The sequence below is a fragment of the Thrips palmi genome, unplaced genomic scaffold (assembly GCF_012932325.1).
Source record: "Thrips palmi isolate BJ-2018 unplaced genomic scaffold, TpBJ-2018v1 HiC_scaffold_10, whole genome shotgun sequence".
NCBI classification, from domain to species: domain Eukaryota; kingdom Metazoa; phylum Arthropoda; class Insecta; order Thysanoptera; family Thripidae; genus Thrips; species Thrips palmi.
This window is the reverse complement of record NW_023144621.1, coordinates 8,658,925-8,677,578: the sequence shown is the minus strand read 5'-3', so window position 1 is coordinate 8,677,578 and position 18,654 is coordinate 8,658,925. Positions and strand designations below refer to the sequence as shown.

Genomic DNA, 18,654 nt, shown 5'->3' with positions numbered 1-18,654 from the left:
GAGAGAAAGAGGGGGAGGACTGTATTGTACAAATTGGCACAGTTCGCAGGGACACCCGTGGCGGCAAGCACGGCAGCAGCAGGCTGCCTCCGAACACAGTACATCGTCGCTCTGTCCCTGCCGCACTCCTACGGCGTGCCCGCGAGTGCGAGAGGGACGAAGCACTGTGACACCGCCGTTCGGAATCAGCCTGCTGCCGGAAATTGAAAATTAATTGCCACTGGCCGGCGGGCACAGTGGTGCTCCACGCGCTCTGCCCGCCTTTCACCCTGAACTTCCTTATTTTGCGGAGTGCACCCCGGTGAAGAGGGGGGGGGGCTCGTTTTCATAACGCGAGCGTGCGTGACGGACCGACCGGACGAGTTCGGGAACCGTCGGCAACTGGCAAGAATTGTTGGCCAAACTGGGATGCGGGAACGCGCGCACGCCTCGGCGCACGCCGGCACCGCGCATGTGTGTGTGTGTGCGTGTGTGTGTGTGAGCGAACAAATCATGAATATAGTGCTGTGAAGGGGTTGGCGGTGCGCCGCGCCGTTTGACAATAAGGCACCGCCACGCTCCACCTCGCACTGCCCCCTCCTACCCCCCTCGCCCCGACGACGTTAAATGAATTTTCTTGCCGCGGTTGACATTTTTATTCGTGAAGTCCGATGAAATATCCGTGGGCGGGGCGGCGGGGCGGCGGGGCGCGCCCAGCCCGGAGTGGACGGCCGCCGCTTGCTCGGAGCGCTTGAAACAGCACGTTGCGGATTCGCACCAAAACATTGCTCTATTGGCTTTTAGTGACCGGCAGACATTGTGCTCTCGCACGGTATTCTTTCCCGGTCCGCCTGGCCGCGCTGCTTTTACATCGGCTTGCGGTGGGGCGGGGCCGCCGTTGCTGGCCGGGCCGAGGGCCGGGCCCTGCTGCGACAAACATCCATTTTTGCGACCTCTTTTCTGCTTTCCCCGCTTTACCGTTTTTGTGTTTCGCGCGGCCTTTTATTTGTGGCGTCCATTCCGTTTTGGCCGTGCACTGCTTTCCGATGCCTCCCGCCTCGCCCCGCCCCGCCGCTGTTGTTGCTGTTGCCTCCGCTATCTTGGCCAACTTTCGGGTCCCGATTTAACAGTTTGTCGCATTCCACTCGCGCGACGCGTCCTCCCGGCGAAGCACCGATTAGATGAATTGGGGAAAATTAGTTTGTAAAACTTGCGTCCCGCCGGGAGGAAGCAGGAGGAAAGGTCCGCACACCCTTGAGGGCGTGGGGCGCAGCAGGCTGTGCCGAAACTGGGTCTCCGGCCAAGCCGAGCCAAGCGGCCTAGGTGTCTCCCCTTAAGAGGATATGGTACACCTCCCCAGAAGCGGCATTTCCAGGGACGCGCAGGGACCTCTTTCTAACGCCGTCCTGGCCACACCGTTCGAGGTATCGATATGAAACTTGGCACACGGGCTCAGAAGGGATCAATCTCAATGACGGAGCGTTCAAAAAAATTTTTGAACGCCTAAGTTAGGCCCCAGGGCAGTTCAGTTCTGGTCCAACTTTCGTTCACAACACATCCTGAGAAAATGGGAATATCGAAAAAAGGGCGATGGTACGTTCTAGATTGACATTTACTCTTTCCGGAGATGTTATCCCCTTTCCTGTGCGTTCAAAATTAGAGGTCAAAACCCGGTAGACCGCAGACCTCTGCACGGCGACTTTCGGCGATTCCGGAGCCGGTCAAAGAGAGGAAGTGCAGTGTATCTGTCGACGAGCTGTACCGGCCCCAGACTCCGCACATGTTGTCGCCGACTTTGTTTCACTGAATAGGGACTGCCTGGGCACAGCCTGGCCCGCCACCCTCGCCCAAGGATCGGCACCGTGACAGGTCAATTTATGGCCCCGTGCCTAAATAGTTAAATTTTTCAGCGGTTCATTTTGGAGTTGTGAAACTTGCTCAGATGGATTCAACGGGCCATTGCGGTGTCAGGCGACTAAAGATTCAAGTTCTTGCGACTATTTTGACCTAGGCTGTCCCGAACGTAATCAAGTCCGGTGGCGGGGCTAGTACTGGAGAGCTAAGGTCAAAATGGTCGTAGAACTTTATTTTTGAGTTGCCTGAAACCACAATCGTGCGCTGGACCCCATTCGCCAAATCCTAAAACTCTAAAATAATCCGTTCAAAAATTTAACTGCCGGGGTCTGGGGCCCATAAATCGGCCTGTCACGCTGCCGACCCTTCGACTCATCGGCTCCGGCGCGTGAATGAGGCGGGGGCGGGGGGCCGGCAGGGGGCCCGGCGCAGAGACAAAGCAGAGGGCTGCATGCAGGCAGCCAGGAGGGGCAGGGGCGGGGGCAGGCGGGGGTCAGCATAGCCCGTCTACGACAGTGCCTTTTCAAAACTCTGCGAGATGACAAAAATCACCGTGCAGAGGTCTGCGGTCTACCGGGTTTTGGCCTCTAATTTTAGTCGCACAGGAACGGGGATATCATCACTGGAAAGAGCAAATGTCAATCTAGAACGTACCATCGCCCTTTTTTCGATATTCCCATTTTCTTAGGACGTGTTGTGAACGAAAGTTGGACCAGAACTGAACTGCCCTGGGGCCTAACTTAGGCGTTCAAAATTTTTTTTGAACGCACCGTCATTGAGATTGATCCCTTCTGAGCCCGTGTGCCAAGTTCCATATCGATACCTCGAACGGTGTGGCCAGGACGGCGTTAGAAAGAGGTCCCTGCGCATCCCTGGAAATGCCGCTTCTGGGGAGGTGTACCATATCCTCTTAATGAGATGTGTGTGGGCTGGTGCCTTGGCTGGTGCCACGTGCACGGCTTGGTACGTCTTCGTTCAAACTTAAGTGCGCACGAGGGATTACTCAGATGATCACGGCCCCTCCCCCTCCCCCTTCGTCTTCGTCTTCGCATTGAGCCGCCCCATCAGTCGTGCTGCCTGCTGGTCCCTGCTCCCTATTCCCTGGAACGGAAAATTACGGTCCTGGCCGGGAGGGCCGGGGAAATGCGCGATTTATACTTCGCGGGACACAATCGAGCTTTTACCTCCAACATGCCTGCTCCACTCGTCCTACGACTCGTCCTCCTCCCGGGCCCCGTCCGCCTGCCTGTCTGTCTGTCTGTTCGCCCGGCGGCTGCTAGCTCACTTCATCGCGCTCTAAAGTTTCCCTCTCGTGCAACTTTTCTTTTGCTCTTTGTGCGCCTTCGGCCCACCTTGCCTGCATCCGCCCCGTCGGGAGAGCCTCTGTACGTCTAGTGTGGCGTGGGCGGGGCGGGGCGGGGCGGGGCGCACGCCGCGTTGTGCGATAGGTGGTAGGTACCTCCGCCTCGCTATGATTGCCCTGCCGCAGGTCGGGAATACGAAGTAGGTTGCCAGCGGTGGCACCCGCGGCCTCGTCACACACACAGACACACTCTTACACACACACGTGCACATTCGCCCTGATTGGGTCGTGGGAAGGGAGTGGGTTGTCACGTGCCCGACAAGCTGCTTCCGTTGGCAATGTCAGACGATCAGAAACAAGAAACGGGAAACGAAAAAATTGTAGCCGGGAAATTGTCGTAATGAAAGCGTGTGCGTGGCGGTGTGCCGCTGTTGCGCGGCGCGCTGAAAGTTTTAGCAGGGCTTGGCGGGCTGCATAGGGACGTGGTTGTGGTCGCCCAGAGGGGCAGGCCCTGCGCAGGCCGGCGGGGGTAGCTTCTTTCGACGGTCAACAAAGTTCCTAAAGCCTGGCGGCGGCTCTGCCAGGCTTCGTCTTTCGCCCTAGTGCCTTCCGGGGCGTTCCGGGGCGTTCCGGGGCGTTCCGAGGCGTCCCGGGGATGCACGAGGAGGGCCTCGTCTTGGTGCAGCCCCTGCAGTGCACTATGCAGCCGCCGCGTCCTGTACAGCGCGGAGCTCCGCGGCGACGCGCGTTCAAAAGTTTGCCTTCAGGGAAATGGACGAAATAGGGCAGGATCTTGGTCCGTCCGTCCGGCAGCGAGGCAGTGAGGCCAGCACTGAGGCCGCGCTGCCCCGGAGAGACTGCGCTTCGTCCGCTCCACTTTTCAGCGCGCTTCTTTTCATTTTATGAAGTGGCCGTCCTTGAACGACCTTTATTATTGTGGACGCGCGGCCTGGCGTGCTGCCTGGCGTGGTTGTCGTAAAATTTTGTGCAGCGCGGACGCAATAGGGCGCGCGTGCAGCTTGAGGGCCTCGAGGGCCACGGCCCGGCCACGGCCAGCTTGGCGGCGAGGCGACGGCGTGGCGACGGCCAATAAGCCACCCGCGGGCCGCCCTCCCCCTCCCCGAAGGCCCCGCTGATGGAAGCTGTTTATTACCCAGCGTCGGCGCGACGGTGCACAGCAGTCCAGGAGGGCAGCTTAGACGAGACCGTCGTCTTCAGGACGTCTCCGAGTCCACAAATTGAATAAATTAAATTTAACTGGAGGCCAGCCCGGGGATGTCACTAATGGATTCCTTGTTTGAAAGAACCCGCCGGCACGACCAAGTATTTCATTCGATTCCGATTCGAGGATTCCAGGCCTCAAAACGCGAAATGTGACTATCGGGCGAGACTGCGGCGGCCGAAACTCGGCCGGTATTTATTGGAAGCCCTAACCAGCCTGCTGCTGGCGAGGCTGGCGAGGCTGGCGAGGCTGGGCCGGCCCTCGGGCTGGCCCGGAAGAACCTCGGCATTCCAGCAGGCCAGCAGGCTGCACCGCAACCCCTTCCTTTCACCGCTCCGCGCGAGATTCACGTCAGTGCGATGCCGGCAGGCAACGGCACCAGGCAGTCGCGGCAGCAATGGCGGTAGGTAGGCAATGGCGGTAGGAAATGGCGCCATTCAATTTCAGTAGGAAATGGCGAGGCAGTGGCGGCAGGCGTCAGATCGCGCTCAATTTGCTCCACATATGCCGGGCCCTCGGAATGGAGTCTCTCTGCCACCCCAGCAGCAGCACACACTCTCACGATCGGTCGGGTCGGCCTGCCGCGGGGCGCCGCGGGGCGATCGGGACCTGCTGCCGGAGCGCTTCTGCCGGGGCTTCTGCCGGGCTCTGCCAGGCTCTGCGCGCGGCAGTCACTCACCGAAGGGACGCCGGACCGCGCTCCGCCGCTCCGCCACCCTTGCGCATGGATTTATTATCTCATAACTCAGGGAGGAATTCGCGGCGCGCGGCCCGGAATGCGAAGGAAGCCGCGGCGGAGGCGGCGAGGGCACGGCCTCCACGGACACGCACGGACACACGGACACCGGCACACCCGATAACGTGTTGGCCGTGCGGGCGCCACCAGCAACCAGCACAGAGACACGGACGTGCTGACCTGCGCCGAAGTCTGTCACTCCGGGCTTAACTCACTGGGCCTCTTCCAGCGGGCTGATGCTGAACAGTGCTTTCCTCCGCCGCCTCTCTCGTACTCACGGGGCGTCCCGTGGCGGTGTGGGGTTGCGGGGGCGCCGCGTCTTTGGAGACGTCGTTACCGCCGTGTGTGGACCTGGGGCCGCCGCCTCGCCCGCCTCGCGCCGAAACGGCAACTCAAATAAAGGGCTTGGGGTGCGGGGCAGGGTCCGGGGCAGGGCAGGGCCAGGGGCATGCCAGGGCGAGTCGCGTGGCCGACTGGAACTTGTTTCCTCGCTTTCGTCGGAGGCGAACGACGGAACCCCGGGCTGGGGCCCCAAGTCACCCCCAAGGCTTGCCTCCGTCCAATGGGGGGGGGGACAGTCCTGGGCGTCGACAGGGGCGGCCGCTGAGCAGCACCAGTGTGCTTTTGAGTGCAGGCCGAGGCTAAGGAGGGGAGCTGCTGTGCCACGAAGAGACATTACATCGCTCTGTCTCCGTCGCACTGACGGCTCGTTCCGTTGGGGTGCGAGAGGGACAGAGCGACGAGACTACCGCTCGGCACACTGACGCGCGGTGAACACCGAGCTCGGTTTCTGTTCCGGGTCCCGATGCATTCTGCATAGCGGGATCGAGGCGCAGCCGCGTGTAGGCCTCAGCACTGCAGGTACGCCAAGGCACGCTGGCCGGGGAGTGAGTGAAGCAGCGACTTCCGGGTATGCAGGCCCAAGGCCTCGCCATGGCCTCGCCATGGTCTCGCCCCACCTGACGAGGCTGCCAGCACCAGCTCCGGGAAAATGAAATAAAAATGTGTCGTTATTTCGTGCGCTGCTGCTGCCGTGATGAAATGCCATCATTCTGGGGGATTGGGCGCGCGACGCGGCGACGCCCTCACTGCGGCCTCTGCGGCCGGAGAGTGTCTCGAAACAAGATTTAAGGATGGCGGCTCTGTGTGGAGGCGTAACGCACTCTAGTGGCTCTTATCGCATGATCGAAACGGCTCCCGGGGATGATATGGTGCGCCATATGGGGACGCATTAAAGGGGCCTGTCCCGGCCAAGCGGCCCACGACGGCCCACAGCCCACGGCCCACGGCCCAGCGGTCGATGGGTAGGTGCTGCGGGAGGCCGGCAGATCGGGCCGCCCGAGAAGAAATTCAGCTCATTAATTTTATCCCAGTGCCACGGTGCGACGGAGAAAAGCAAACAGAAAGAAATAGAAAGAGAGAGAGAGAGAAAGAGAAAGAGAGAGAAAGAGAGAAAGAGAGAGAGAGAGAAAGAGAGAGAGAGAGAGAGAGAAGAGAGAGAGAAGAAAGAAAGAAAGAAAGAAAGAAAGAAAGAAAGAAAGAAAGAAAGAAAGAAAGAAAGAAAGAAAGAAAGAAAGAGAAAGAAAGAGAGGGGGGGGGGCTGCGATTACATCTCGGGAATGTGTTCCACTGGAGGGCGGTGGTGGACCTCGCGGACCTTGCGGTTCATCGCCGCGCTGGAGCTGGGGGCGAGTCTGTGGACTCTGGCCCCGTTTCCCGAGAAGGGACTAATGGAACGCATGAGGGCGCCAATGGCAGCGGCTTGCCCTGAGCGAAGAATCCAACCATCATGTGCTCGCTTGGAGTGCTAATTAAAGACTCGGGCTCCAGGGGACTGTCTCTTTCCGCGGTCCGGGGCCCGCGGCCCGCGCGGCGCGGCCCCGGGTCCCAGGCCACATTGTGCGAACGTAATGCCCCGCCATTTCGACAAGTGGATGCAGATGCGATCCATCTCGCTGGCAGCCAGCAAATCGAGCCAATCATTTTTCTGGCCCAGCGCCGCCCAGCGGTCCGGCGCGGCCCGACTCGCCCGTGTTTGCTCGGCCCCCACGGAGGGTGTGCGGCCCGTCCTGGAGGGGCGGCGGAGCCAGGCGCCGCAAAGGTGATTTTCTGGTGCGTTTGCCGCGGCCTGGCAGCCCGACCAGCCTTGGCAAGCGTCGGCCAGCCAGCCCCCCGCCTCACTTTGCATGGCCAAGCCCTTATCGTCGTCGGGATGGCCGGGCCGGGCCGGGCGAGGCTGCGCGCGAGCTTTCGCGGAATGGAACGTGTTGGCGGTTCACACACACACGCACACACACATACACACAACCATACGGATTGGGTGTGTGGTGGTGCGCGCGAGCTGCAGCCCCATATTGTAATCTCTTTGTTTGGAGTACCGCGGACCATCCGGGCGGCGCACAGCCCCGTGGCTGCGGCTGCCTACGCGCTCCACGACGGCGTTCGGTGCCTTCATGGCCTTCATGATCCACAAATGCTAATGCGCGCGGCTGCTGGTTGCACTGGCTTGAGCAACAGATGAGTGAAGTTACACACACACTCGCACAGTGTGAGTGTAAATGTGCAGCGCGTGCAGGGTGTGTGTGTGTGTGTGTGTGTGTGTGTGTGTGTGTGTGTGTGTGCGCGCGCGCGCGTGGGAACACGCGTGCAGGCGGCAAACCTCAAAGGAACGCGGCGCGCAGCAGGAGAGGGCCCACCCCGCCTTGGAGGAGGTATTAATAAAATTGAGGAAAACGTCTCAAAGAGAGAAAGAGAGCGAGAGGAAGCGAGAGGGCATTCAATCTCGGCCGAGATACGAATCCGTGTTGTGCTGCCGCCAGACTGTCTGTGTAGCGCAGCTCTCGCGGCTCTCGTCCCTTTTTTCCTCCCACCATCAATATGGAAATAGCGCGCGGGCGGCGTGGCGCGGCACAGTGGGCCAGAAGACCGGTGGAGGTGGTCAAAACTCTAGACGCGTTTTGAGCTCCAGAGTCGCTAAATGGGACCCAAACCGAACGTGTGACCCCACCAATGGATTCCTCGTTCGGAGAGCAGTCCATTGATGGGGTCACGCGTTCGGTTCGAGTCCCATCTAGCAATTCTTAAGCTCAACGCGTCTAAAGCTTTTGCCGCCTCCACCGGTCTTCGGGCCCACTGTGCGCGGCGTGGCGTGGCAAGGCAGAAGACCGCGAATATCACTCGGCATATCCTGCGAGGATTGCCGCGTCCTTGCGTGTCCTCGCCGCGTCCCTGGGGTCCCCGGACGGTCCCTGGGGTCCCCGCGGCCTCGACGGCCTTCGCCCCGTCCCGGCGTTCCGGCCTTCGGGACGCATCCCGCGCGCCGGCCTTGACTTCCGGCCGCGCGCCACGCGACGCCAGACCGATTCCCCCCCCCCCCTCTCTCGCACCTAATCCGGACGCCCTGCGAGTGCGAGAGAGAGGCAGGCGGTGGCGTGCGGAACCAACCGCTGTTCGTGCATCACGGGGCGCTCCGCTCCGCCTCGCCGCGTCTTGCGAGCAGCGCGCCGAGCGCCACTGTCGCTGCAAATTTTCATTCATTTAGTCGACATTGTGTGCGCGTGCGTGGGGCGTGGCGTGGAGCGGCGGGGCCGGGCGGAGCGTAGCGGCCGTTGTAGGGGTTCAGAATCAATAGGACCGCGCGCCATGCGCCAGTCCGGCCGTGGCGACACACACGGCCTTTATTACTCTAATCTTGCTTTTGTTTTGGGCGGGCCGCGGGGTGCCTGTCTATGATGCATTAACGCCTCGCCGCGTCGCCGCCGCGCCCCGCCCACGCATGACTGTCGTTATTATCAGGGAAAGGGATTTGCGCTTGTCGGCCTTCCGGAGCGCCCGGGGGCGTCGCCACGACCTCCGCCAAGACGACCTCGGCCTCCACCGCGCAGCGTGACGGGCCGAACCTCGACGGCTTGTGCAACTTTTTGCCCGCGCCACAATGCTGATGCTATTCTGTTCCGGGCAGGGCCAGGCAGGGCCGGGCCGGGCAGCGGGGGTTTTGCGAGGGGCGCGCCGCGCAGATCCGACTGATAGTCATGCTCGCCCCGAAGGACGGTTTTTCCGAGAACGGCCGTCGGCATCCGCGCTGGCCCTGGCCGCCGCGTGTGTATCGCTTCCAGGAAGCCGCGCGGTGGAGCCAGACAGCCAGCCCGCCCGCAAGGCCCGAACCCCAGGGAACGACTTTGCGGGAATTTGATCCATCGCCCACACCCCCCGGAGGAATACAGTAGACTGCGCGGAACGAGCCTCAAAACGACTACTACCCGCTTCGCCTGCCTCGCCTGCCTCGCCTGCCTCGCCAAGGAAAGCCAAACTTCGTCGATCGTTGGCACTGTGTCCGGCGAGGCCGCTCGAGACTGGGGCTGCCTGCTGGCGAGGTGATTACGCGAGTCCGGCCAGCGAGCCCCGCCAGCGAGCGCCACTTAGAGGCCGGCGTGTTTTGCCGCGTTCGTGTTATGAAATGCCGGCCATCTTATTAATTCTGCAGCCTCCCTTATCTCGCCTGTTGGCTTGCCGTTGGCTTGGCCGCCCCGGCCGGAGTGCCCGGAGTCTAATGGCCGCCCCAATATGTTGCGCGAAGCAGCGCGGCAACGCGGCCGCCTGGAAGGCACTGGAAGGCGAGGCAGTGGAGGCAAGGCGCTGGGACTGGAGGGCAGCCTTCCGCCTTGTCGCGCTGCGGGCTGGGTCCGAGCGGAGGCTTCCTCTCTCTCTCTCTCTCTCTCTCTCTTGCGCTGTCCGGCCGTCCTGGTAGGAGTGCGAGAGAGACAGAGCGAGCGAGAGAAAACAGTCCAGAGTCGCCCCGCCGTGCTGCTGCTGGGAGACTCCAGCAGCCCGCTCCAGTGTCGGGAGACGCCCCAGCGCGTTGGAGTTGCCGCTCGCCCGGCTTAATTCCAGAGTCTTGCGGGGCCACGGTGCGTGCTGGATTGCAGGGCCCCGCTTGGCACCCCGCCCCGCCCCACCCCGCCCCGCTCGTTGCAAAGTCCCGGCGTGGCTGGGGCGTCGCTGCTGGACTTCCAGCTCCAGCAGGACGCTCTCGCTCGCTCGGCTCCAGGGTCGCCGGGTCGCGCTGCCGAGCCGATTAGAGAAATAGTTGAAAGAAAAGGGGATCGCAGTGGCGGCGTGGCGGGGCGGGGCGGCCAGGTGCGCATGATTCACGTCATCGTCTTCCGTATTCGTCTCACGTGCCCCCGAGCCGCGGGTCGCGGCGGTGGTGGGGGTAAATATAACCGCAGGTGGTGGCGGCCGACTGACAGAAGGGAAACGTGTTTCCACCCCTCCCCACCCCATCCCGCCCCGCCCCGCCCCGTCGAGTGCATGGTCGTCGTACTCGTCGTCGCAGTTGTGGCGGGACGTGGCTGCAATCCCTCCGCAGCAGACTGGCCGCGCTGCCGGGGTGCCTGGCCTGCCCGGGCTCAAGCCCGCCGCGACCTGGCTGGCTTTGCAGTGCGGCGTGCCGACTCTCAGAATGGCCCCCGGTGTTTATTTTATTTTTTCTTCCTTCTCGCTCCACGCTTTTTGGCCCGCCGAGTCGTATTTATGGAGCAAATACCGGAGGACGGGCACATGGTCGGCTGCGTGCTCTGCGTGTGAGTGTGAGTAGTGTCTGTTCGGGGACCCGGCGAAGGCCCTCTCGATCCGATTCTCTTTGGGTCCTTAATATAAACAAATTCGCGAATATTTAAAGTGTGCATCGCCCCATTTACCTGTTATTCTTTCTGTGTGTCTGTTTTTTCACATTCGCTCTCTGATTGGCGCGCCGCCGGTACACGCTAAACTGGTTGAAAGTGTCGAGGAGCGGTAGTGAGCAGGTTTTGTTATCCCGTGCGTACCTCTCGACTCGACGTCGGATTCGACGACGCGAAACTCGGAGGAAACAAGCGCGATAAATCACGGCGCCATCATCGTGCTTTCGGCGTCGCTAATTTATATTCTCTTGTTTGCGTCACTTCGGCCACGCCGCGGCACGCCCCGCCACGCCCCGCCCCGCCCCGCCGGCAATGCCCGGAATGCAAATGACTTTTTGTTCTCAACACCTGACGTGACCGCCGCTGCAGATGTCTCCCGCTTCCCTGTTTTTTTTCTCTGTTTGTTTTTAAGAAGTTTGTTTGCTGTTTCCGCGGGGCGTTCCGAAACAGGGTAGCACCGCGAGGTCCTCCTGCCTGCTGGCGTCGGCAGGTGGGATCTTGTCCGAGGCCACGACGCGGTATGGCGGTGCTGGCGGCCCTGGCGGCCTGGCCTAGGGCCGAGGCGGGCCGAGGCGCGAGGGGACGCGCACCCCGCCCGGCTTTGGCGGGCTGAGCCTGCTTTCCTTTTTGTGGCCGCCGAGCCTGGCTGGCCGTGCTGGCCGTGCCCCACAAGGCCGCGCCCCACGAGGCCGCCAGGCGAGTCCCTGGCGTCCGGCCGGCCGGCCCGGCCTCGGACACACATGTTGCGTAAAACCTTGCCAGCATTTATCAGTTAAGGGCCGTAATCTCCGGACGGTCCAGAGGAGCTCCGGACAGCCCGACTCCGGGACTCGCCTTGCGGCCCTAAACTGATGCCTTCTCTCTCTCTCTGACACTACCCCTACACGGGACGCTTCATGAGTGCGAGAGAGAAGGAGCGAGGCCATGCTGCTGGGTCGCGTGGCCGCGCGTGGCCCGGACTTGCCACGGTCCGCTCCCCTTGCTGCGTTTTGTTGCCGCTATCATTGTGCGCTAAGTGTAAGGGACAAGGACAAAGGGGCAAGAAATCCCTTCTCCGCGTTCGTGCTCGCGAGGCGAGCGGCTTTTAAAAAGCCGCCGTGTTCGGATTTACACGAGCAGCCCGGGGCGAGTGTGTTTTTCCGGCGGATTTGCTCTTTGTGACGAGCTTTAACGCGCGCGGTTCAAACACGCCTCGCCGCCCGGCCGCCCTGCTGGCTGACTCGGTGACTCCCGTGATAATGCTGACTTGAAGAACGATGTTTCCCCAGCGACGGTCCCGGCACTGTGTGCGAGCCGGAGAGATTTGTGTCGGGCAAACGCGCGCGCGTGCGCGCCGCGTGCGTGTGTGTACAAGGGTCGCCGTCGTCCGGGCAAGTCCACAGCGGTCTCGGCCACGGGGCAGCAAGCTCGACAGCAAGCCAGCAAGCACGCCGCACGCGCGAGTGCTGCAGGCCGATCCCAAACACCGCTTCCGTCGCTCGGCGTCCTTCGAACTCGGCGCGAGAGAGTGCGAGAGAGACAGAGCGACTGTTTGGAGTGCAGGGGACGCATTGATGGCCTTGTTCTAGTCCTGGCGAGCCTGCCGCTACGCTACGCGGAGGAGGGCGGAACCTACTTAAGCCGCGCGGCCGCAGCTGATACATCAGGCTTAGTTCCCAAGCCTCCCGAGAGGGGGCGTGCGGGGCGTCGGGACCGGCCCGGGCTTTGCCTGCAAAGCGGTGCTGATTGGGCTGCGGCCGCGCTGCGTGTCGAGGCGTGGCGAGGTGGGCCGGGGCGGGGCGGGGCGGGGCGGGCGCCGGAGCGTTGGAAGGATCCACGCGGAGGCCCTACCTGGCGCGCTGTGAAGGCGAAGGCGAACTCGAAGGCGCATCTTGTTCAGTTCCGCGCTCCGAACCGCATCATTTCGCAGATACAAAGAGGCGGCGGCGCGCCCCGCACAAGTTTCGGGGCGCCGCGCCACGCCGCGCCACGCCCGCCGCCCACGCCACGCCGCGCCACGCCGCGCCACGCCGCGCCACGCCGCGGTACAGGGTGCGTTCCGAAACGCGGTCAGGCCACCGCATTCAAACTGTGTGTCGGTGTCAGGAAGATGAAGTGCACTGCGACCTCTGGCCGCCAGCGTGGCCCCCTATCTGACCTGTTATGTATGGTGGGCCGTGTAGCGTGACGCGGATGGCAGGTTCCAGTCAGAGCGTCGGACTGGCACGGAGTGTCTGTGTGTGCGCGTGTGTGTGGCACACTGTGTGCGTGCCTCGGATTGGTGTACGTTTTTCGTGTGTCCGTGTGTGCGAGTGTGCCTGTGTGGGTGCATTGTCGCGCCTTTCCAGGCCGTTTGCCGAACACAAGGAGCTTCATCTGCGACCGCCCAGCCCGCCCGGCCGCCGTCAACAGACGCCTTCCTGCCTTCCGCCTTAAGCACCGGTGTGGTTGCTTGCCTTGCTTGCAGTGCCGGGCCTTCGCAGGATGGAGCGATTCCTTGCGCTACAGTAAATATCGTATTTAGGGGGTCATTTTTCCCCCTTTTTACCGCCGACCGACCGACTGCTGGAGGGTAGCTGTCCGCCTGTCGGCGCGGCTGGGCCACGTGTCTGTGCTCTCTGTCGCACTCGCGGTGCGACGGGGTGGGTGTGTCCGCCCTCTCTGTCGCACTCGCGGTGCGACGGGGTGGGTGTGTCCGCCCTCTCTGTCGCGCTCGCGGTGCGACGGGGTGGGTGTGTCCGCCCTCTCTGTCGCACTGGCGTGTCGCGCCGAGGGAGGCCTGTGCCGTGTCGCCGTGTGCGGCCGTTCGGCGTTCGGCGCGGCCTGCGTGCGGGGATCATTGCTTTGCGACATCATCGGCCCGCCTGCTGGCAGAGAGAAACAAAACGAAAAGGGAGAGAGAAAAGGGAAAGAGAAAAAGGCTGTCGATGGGGCGGGAATGGATTGTGTAGTGACGCCCCCCACGGTCATTATCGTGTATACGCGCGCAATCGATTGAATTTCAACTCGTTTCTACTTTTTCGCTGACCTACATCCGAAATCTGGACTGGCAGATCAGAGCGACTGGTCTGCTGCGCTCGGCGCGGCGCCGCGCACCGGTGGCACCTGTCGGGGAGCACCCGGTAGAGACCCTGCTGCAGGCGCGACCGGCGCTGCGAAGCGCTGCGAAGCGGGTCGCGATCCTGTCCGAGCGCGTCGGACAGTGGAGGTCGCCGTCGGCGAGGGCGCGGGGACATGCCGACCCTCGCCAACCGTGAGCCTCGCCCGAACTCGGCGTGTCTCAATGGAGTCGCCAAAACGACGGAGATTTATCACTGCGAAAGTCGCAGACGGGCCGCATCCATTTTTCTGGAAATAATTAAACACCTCGGCCTTGTTCTCGTCTCTGTCTCTCTCTCGCCCCCGCTTCCCGCCGGGCGCGAGTGGCTCTTCTTTTTCCATCTTGCTCGGCGCGGCGCGCGGCGTGCCGGATTAGAACTTGAAAGCGATTTCCGCGCGGCTCCGACAGGGATCATCGGGGAACCAAGGGAACCACGGGAACCGATCTCGTGCTGATTCATCTCTCCGCTAATGTGGGCTTACGCGGGGCGAGGCGGGGTGGGCGGAGTGGCGGCCGGGCCGGGCCCTCGAGGGGGCTCAGGGGGCTTGGCGCGGCGACAAGCGCCGAGAGGGCTGAGCAGGTGTGGCACTCGGGCCCGGCCTGATACTCCAATCCCCTGCTCATTTCCTGTCGTGTGTACGTCTCGGCGGCGGGTCGGATCGGCGGGTCGCACCGGGCGGGTAAGACCCCTCCGGGTCGCGGCTACAGCTCCGCGCCTCGCTCGGCCCCGCCCCGCCATCTCTGACCTCTCACCTGCAGCCAAAACACGGCGGCCCGCTACTTCGCGCTGCTCGCAGTCTCGCAGCTCCTTGCCCCCTTTCTTTCATTAACTGGTCTGCTCCGCCGCCCCTGTTGCCCCTCCCGCTGCCCTCCCCTCCCCTCCCCGCCCCGCCGCCCCACCCCCTTGTGGCAGGCGTGAGATCAATAGAGGGTGCGCAGAGTGCTGCGCGCACAGTGTTCGCGGCCCCCGCCCGCTGCCGCCCCTGCCGCCCCCAGCTGCCCCGCGACCCCCGCCGCGCTCCCGGCCCCCCCGGGCCCTCCCGGACGCGCCCGGTCCGCCCCACCGGCCAGTCGCTCCGCGCCCTGCGCCCAGGTCAGGTGGACCAAGCCGAGCCGCCCTCCCAGCCAGCGTCTCCACCGCGCGAACGCGAAGTGCCGAGGCTGTGCCGAGCCCTTCGCTGTGCCGAGCCCTTGCCCCTCCCACCGCGGGGCGTTCGCGGGGCGTTCGCGGGGCGTTCGCGGGGCCCGACCCCATAGGCGTCCGGCCCCGGTCGCGTGTGCGTGGCGCGTGCGTGCGCGCGTGTGTCCGCGTGAGTGCGTGCAGTGAGTGGTTCGACATGTGACTGGATACGCCCAGCGGAGACGGAGACGCCACCTGAGCCACGACGGGCCGACGGGCCGACGGGCCGAGGCGTCAGAGTACGTATCTGTAACAAGTGTCTCGGCGGCCTGCTCGGCCTGCTTGGCGTGCTCGTCGTTGGTCCTGCACATCGATCGGGCCGCCGTCTCGCTTTCTCGCGCCGGAGGGCCTGGAGGGCCTGGACGGCCGGGAAGGCCTGGAAACGGGACGGGCCTCATAAAGTTTTCAACTTTGGATATTGGCCCCCCAGTCCCCCTCGCCAATCCTAGGCCGCGCGCCAAGCAGCGCGCCAAGCAGGGCGCCAAGCAGCCTGGCCTACGCCTCGCGCCTCCTTGAGGCGGGGCAACGGCACCGCGGCACCGCGGCGGGCCAGCGCGGGAAAAGGGGGAGGAAGGGGCGGGGGGAACGTCTTGGATCACCTTGGCTCCCTTTGAAGCGTGCCGCCTCACGCCTCGTGCCTCGCCATCCTAGCTTTGGAGGTGGTCCTGCCAGCGCCGTGCCACGCCGTGCCGCGCCGCGCCAGCGTGACGCAGTGTCAACAACGTGCAACACGCCAAAAGGCGAGGCTGGCTGGTCCTTGCACCCTTCAATTTCTCTTGAGGGCTTGAGGAGCCTCTCCAGCCATGCCCGGCAGGACCCGGCCGCCCCCCGCAGCGGACAAGCCATGGCCAGCCCTCCGTCCTCGCCGAGGCCTCCGCCAGCCGCGCCAGCCCTGCCGAAGAAGAGTCGCTCTGTCCCTGTCGCACCTTGGCGGCCTGTGGGACGCGCCACGAGTGCGACAAAGACAGAACGAACCTTCGGAATGAGCCTGCCGAGGCCGCCCACCGCGAGCGCCGAATCGGAATATGCAAATGACTGGCCGCGCTCGCGTTTTGGCAGCGAGCGGCTGGCCTGGCTTTGGCCTGGCTCGGCTGGTCCCGCGGCTGCAGGCTGCACAGCACCGCTGCGACTTAACGACGGGCTTAATGTCCCTCCAACGTGTTGCAGGCCTTGCAGGCCTTCCAGGCCGCGCTCGCCGTCGCGCGTCGCGCCGCCCGTCGCGTTTATTCCCGCGATTCACGACTGCCATGGAAGCTGACGATCGTTTCGTCGCTCTGTCGCTGTCACACTCGTGGCTTGTCTTGTCCTGTGCGGGTGCAAGAGAGAGAGAAAGAGAGAGACGGACAGACAGACAGACCGCCGGAATGGCTCGGCTTGCGCCGCTTGCACTGTAATGCCGAGGCCGTGGTTCGGGTTCGGCTTGCTGGGCCAGGAGCAATGCGGGGCTAGTTAGCCTTCCCGCTCGTACGCCTCGCACGCCCCGCCGCCCCTTGGCCCTCATTTTCATACCCCTCTCTCCGTCCCGTCCCCCTCCCCCTGGGGTTGCCTTTCTGCTGAAGCATAACCAAGCGTGGCCCAGTGGGCGCGGCGGCGCGGCGGCGCGGCGGCACGGCGTCGTCGCCCCTTTGAGGGGCCCTGCCCTGGCCGTGCCCTGCCCTGGCCGTGCCCTGCCGGTGAGCCACCCCCTGCGGCCCCGGCATGCCCCGGCCCACGGCCCCACCCTGCTCCTGGCCGCCCTGGCCGCCCTGGCCATTAGGGCGTGTGACAGGATCGAGGGTATGCAGGGTCAAGGGAGCGGCCCTGGGGCCCTCACAGCCAGTCACGGGGTCTCGAAGGGCTGCTGTCTCGGAGGGCCGACTGACAATCTATGCCAGCCGGCCGTCCGGCGTCGGTCTCGCCAGCCTTCGCCAGCCCTGCGCCAGCCCTGCGCCAGCCCTCACAGCGGCCTCATTAGACAGACACGGTGCCAGGGTCGTCCGGAGGCCCCGGGGCCCTGGTGTACATCGGTTGATTCAACAGGTACGATATAAGAAATACGCCTGGAGCCGGTGGAGCGGTGGCGGGGCGGGGCGGGGTGTGCCTCGGGCGGACGGCGTGATTAGTAGCAGCCAGAGGAGCCCGGGCCTTTATGCATGTTTGCTGTTCTGATAACAACAAAAAGTGCTCTGGGCCGCTGCCGCCCCGGCCGCTGCCGCTCCGTGCGGCAAGTACTTACACTACACGCGACTGCGAGAGGCGCTCGCTGCCGCTGTGCTGCATGAAAAAACACCTGTTATAAGGGAACGGCGGGCCTGGCTGGGTGCTCTGGCTCTGGGCGGCGGCCTGGGAGGAGTCGCCGCCATTAAGGTCAACCTAACGTAACGATATGCTTATGAACCCCACCCCGTGCACTGCGCGGATGGCTCTTCCGCCCCGCGCCTTCCGGGTGCAGCGGACTAGCAGACTGCCTTCCGGCTTGCAGTGCAGCGGCAGCAAGGCGGCAGCAGGCGGCAGCAAGGCCCGAAGGGCTACTCGGGGCCTCGTTCTTCGCCATGACCCCCATGAGCGAGGCGCGGGCACCGCCTGCGCGTCCCCTCACTCTCTCGCACTCACAGAGCCCGGCGTTGGTGTGCGAGAGAGAGAGAGAGAGAGAGAGAGAGAGAGAGAGCGAGAGCGGAAAGCACTGTTCGGAATCGGGCGTCACAGTGTGGTGTCGCGAGGAGCGCAGCACTGCGGGGCAGCCGCCGGGTGCGGTCGGGAAGTCGGTTCGATTCGGTTATTCGATATGCGGCGCGCTCAAAGTGGTGATTACAATAATGGAATTTGGCCTCTTTGGCGCGCGCTTTGAACCGGGCCGGGACCGGGACTCCGCGACCGGGGCCGCGGGGAGAGCATGCACCAGCTGATGCCACCAACCACTGAATAGTCATGCCGCCGTGTGTATCGAAAAAGTATCATCATTGCTGCAGTGTCTGTGTGCGCGCGCTTCAGTGTTGGTGTTTGTGTTTACCAGTGGCGAGGACCCGCGCAGTGCTCATTATGCTGTGTGTATCAGTCAAGACGGCGCGGCTTCGCCCTCGGCTTCGGCTTTGGAATGAATACACAAGCGTCGTGCCGCGCGCCGCGCGCTCTGTCGAATCCCCGCAGCGCCGCGGCGTGGCTGACAGAGCGAGGCGGAGTGAGACAGAGCGAGACGAGACACCCGATGCTGTGGCAATACCACCAGGGCCGCCAGGGCGACGGATCCCTTGCCGCGTCCCCCACCAAGTGGCCGCCTCCGCTGCATTGCGCTGCATTGTGCGGCTTGCTGCGTTTGTGACGAGCCCTACGCGTGCTAACCTCGCTCTGTCTCTCTCGCTCACCTTCGGCGGCCACTATGAGTGCGAGAGAGGCAGAGCACAGTGTTGTTCGGAATCAGCCAGCAGCCCTGCTTGGCATTATGAGCAGGAAAGGATGTGGTGGCTGCGTGGCCCCGCTGGGCCTGCCTGGTCTCCCCCCTCCCCCTTCCATCCCGGCCCCGGCACCAGCTTGCTCGCACCCTCTGCCTCTTCGCGCCCCGGGGCGGCAAACGTATATGGACGCGAAAATAAACCCGAGGTGCATGTAACTTATCCTGAACATGCACCGTGCACCGCGCAGCA

General features: G+C 63.5%; 1 protein-coding gene across 1 annotated transcript in view; it reads left to right on the top strand.

Annotated features, from left to right (window-relative positions):
• Positions 1-15,097: 15,097 nt before the first annotated feature.
• LOC117638927 overlaps positions 15,098-18,654 on the top strand; it is a 51,611-nt gene continuing 48,054 nt past the window's right edge. The window contains exon 1 of the mRNA XM_034374150.1: positions 15,098-15,273. The gene's annotated coding sequence lies outside the window, so the exon portion shown is untranslated. The remainder of the gene's footprint in view (positions 15,274-18,654) is intronic.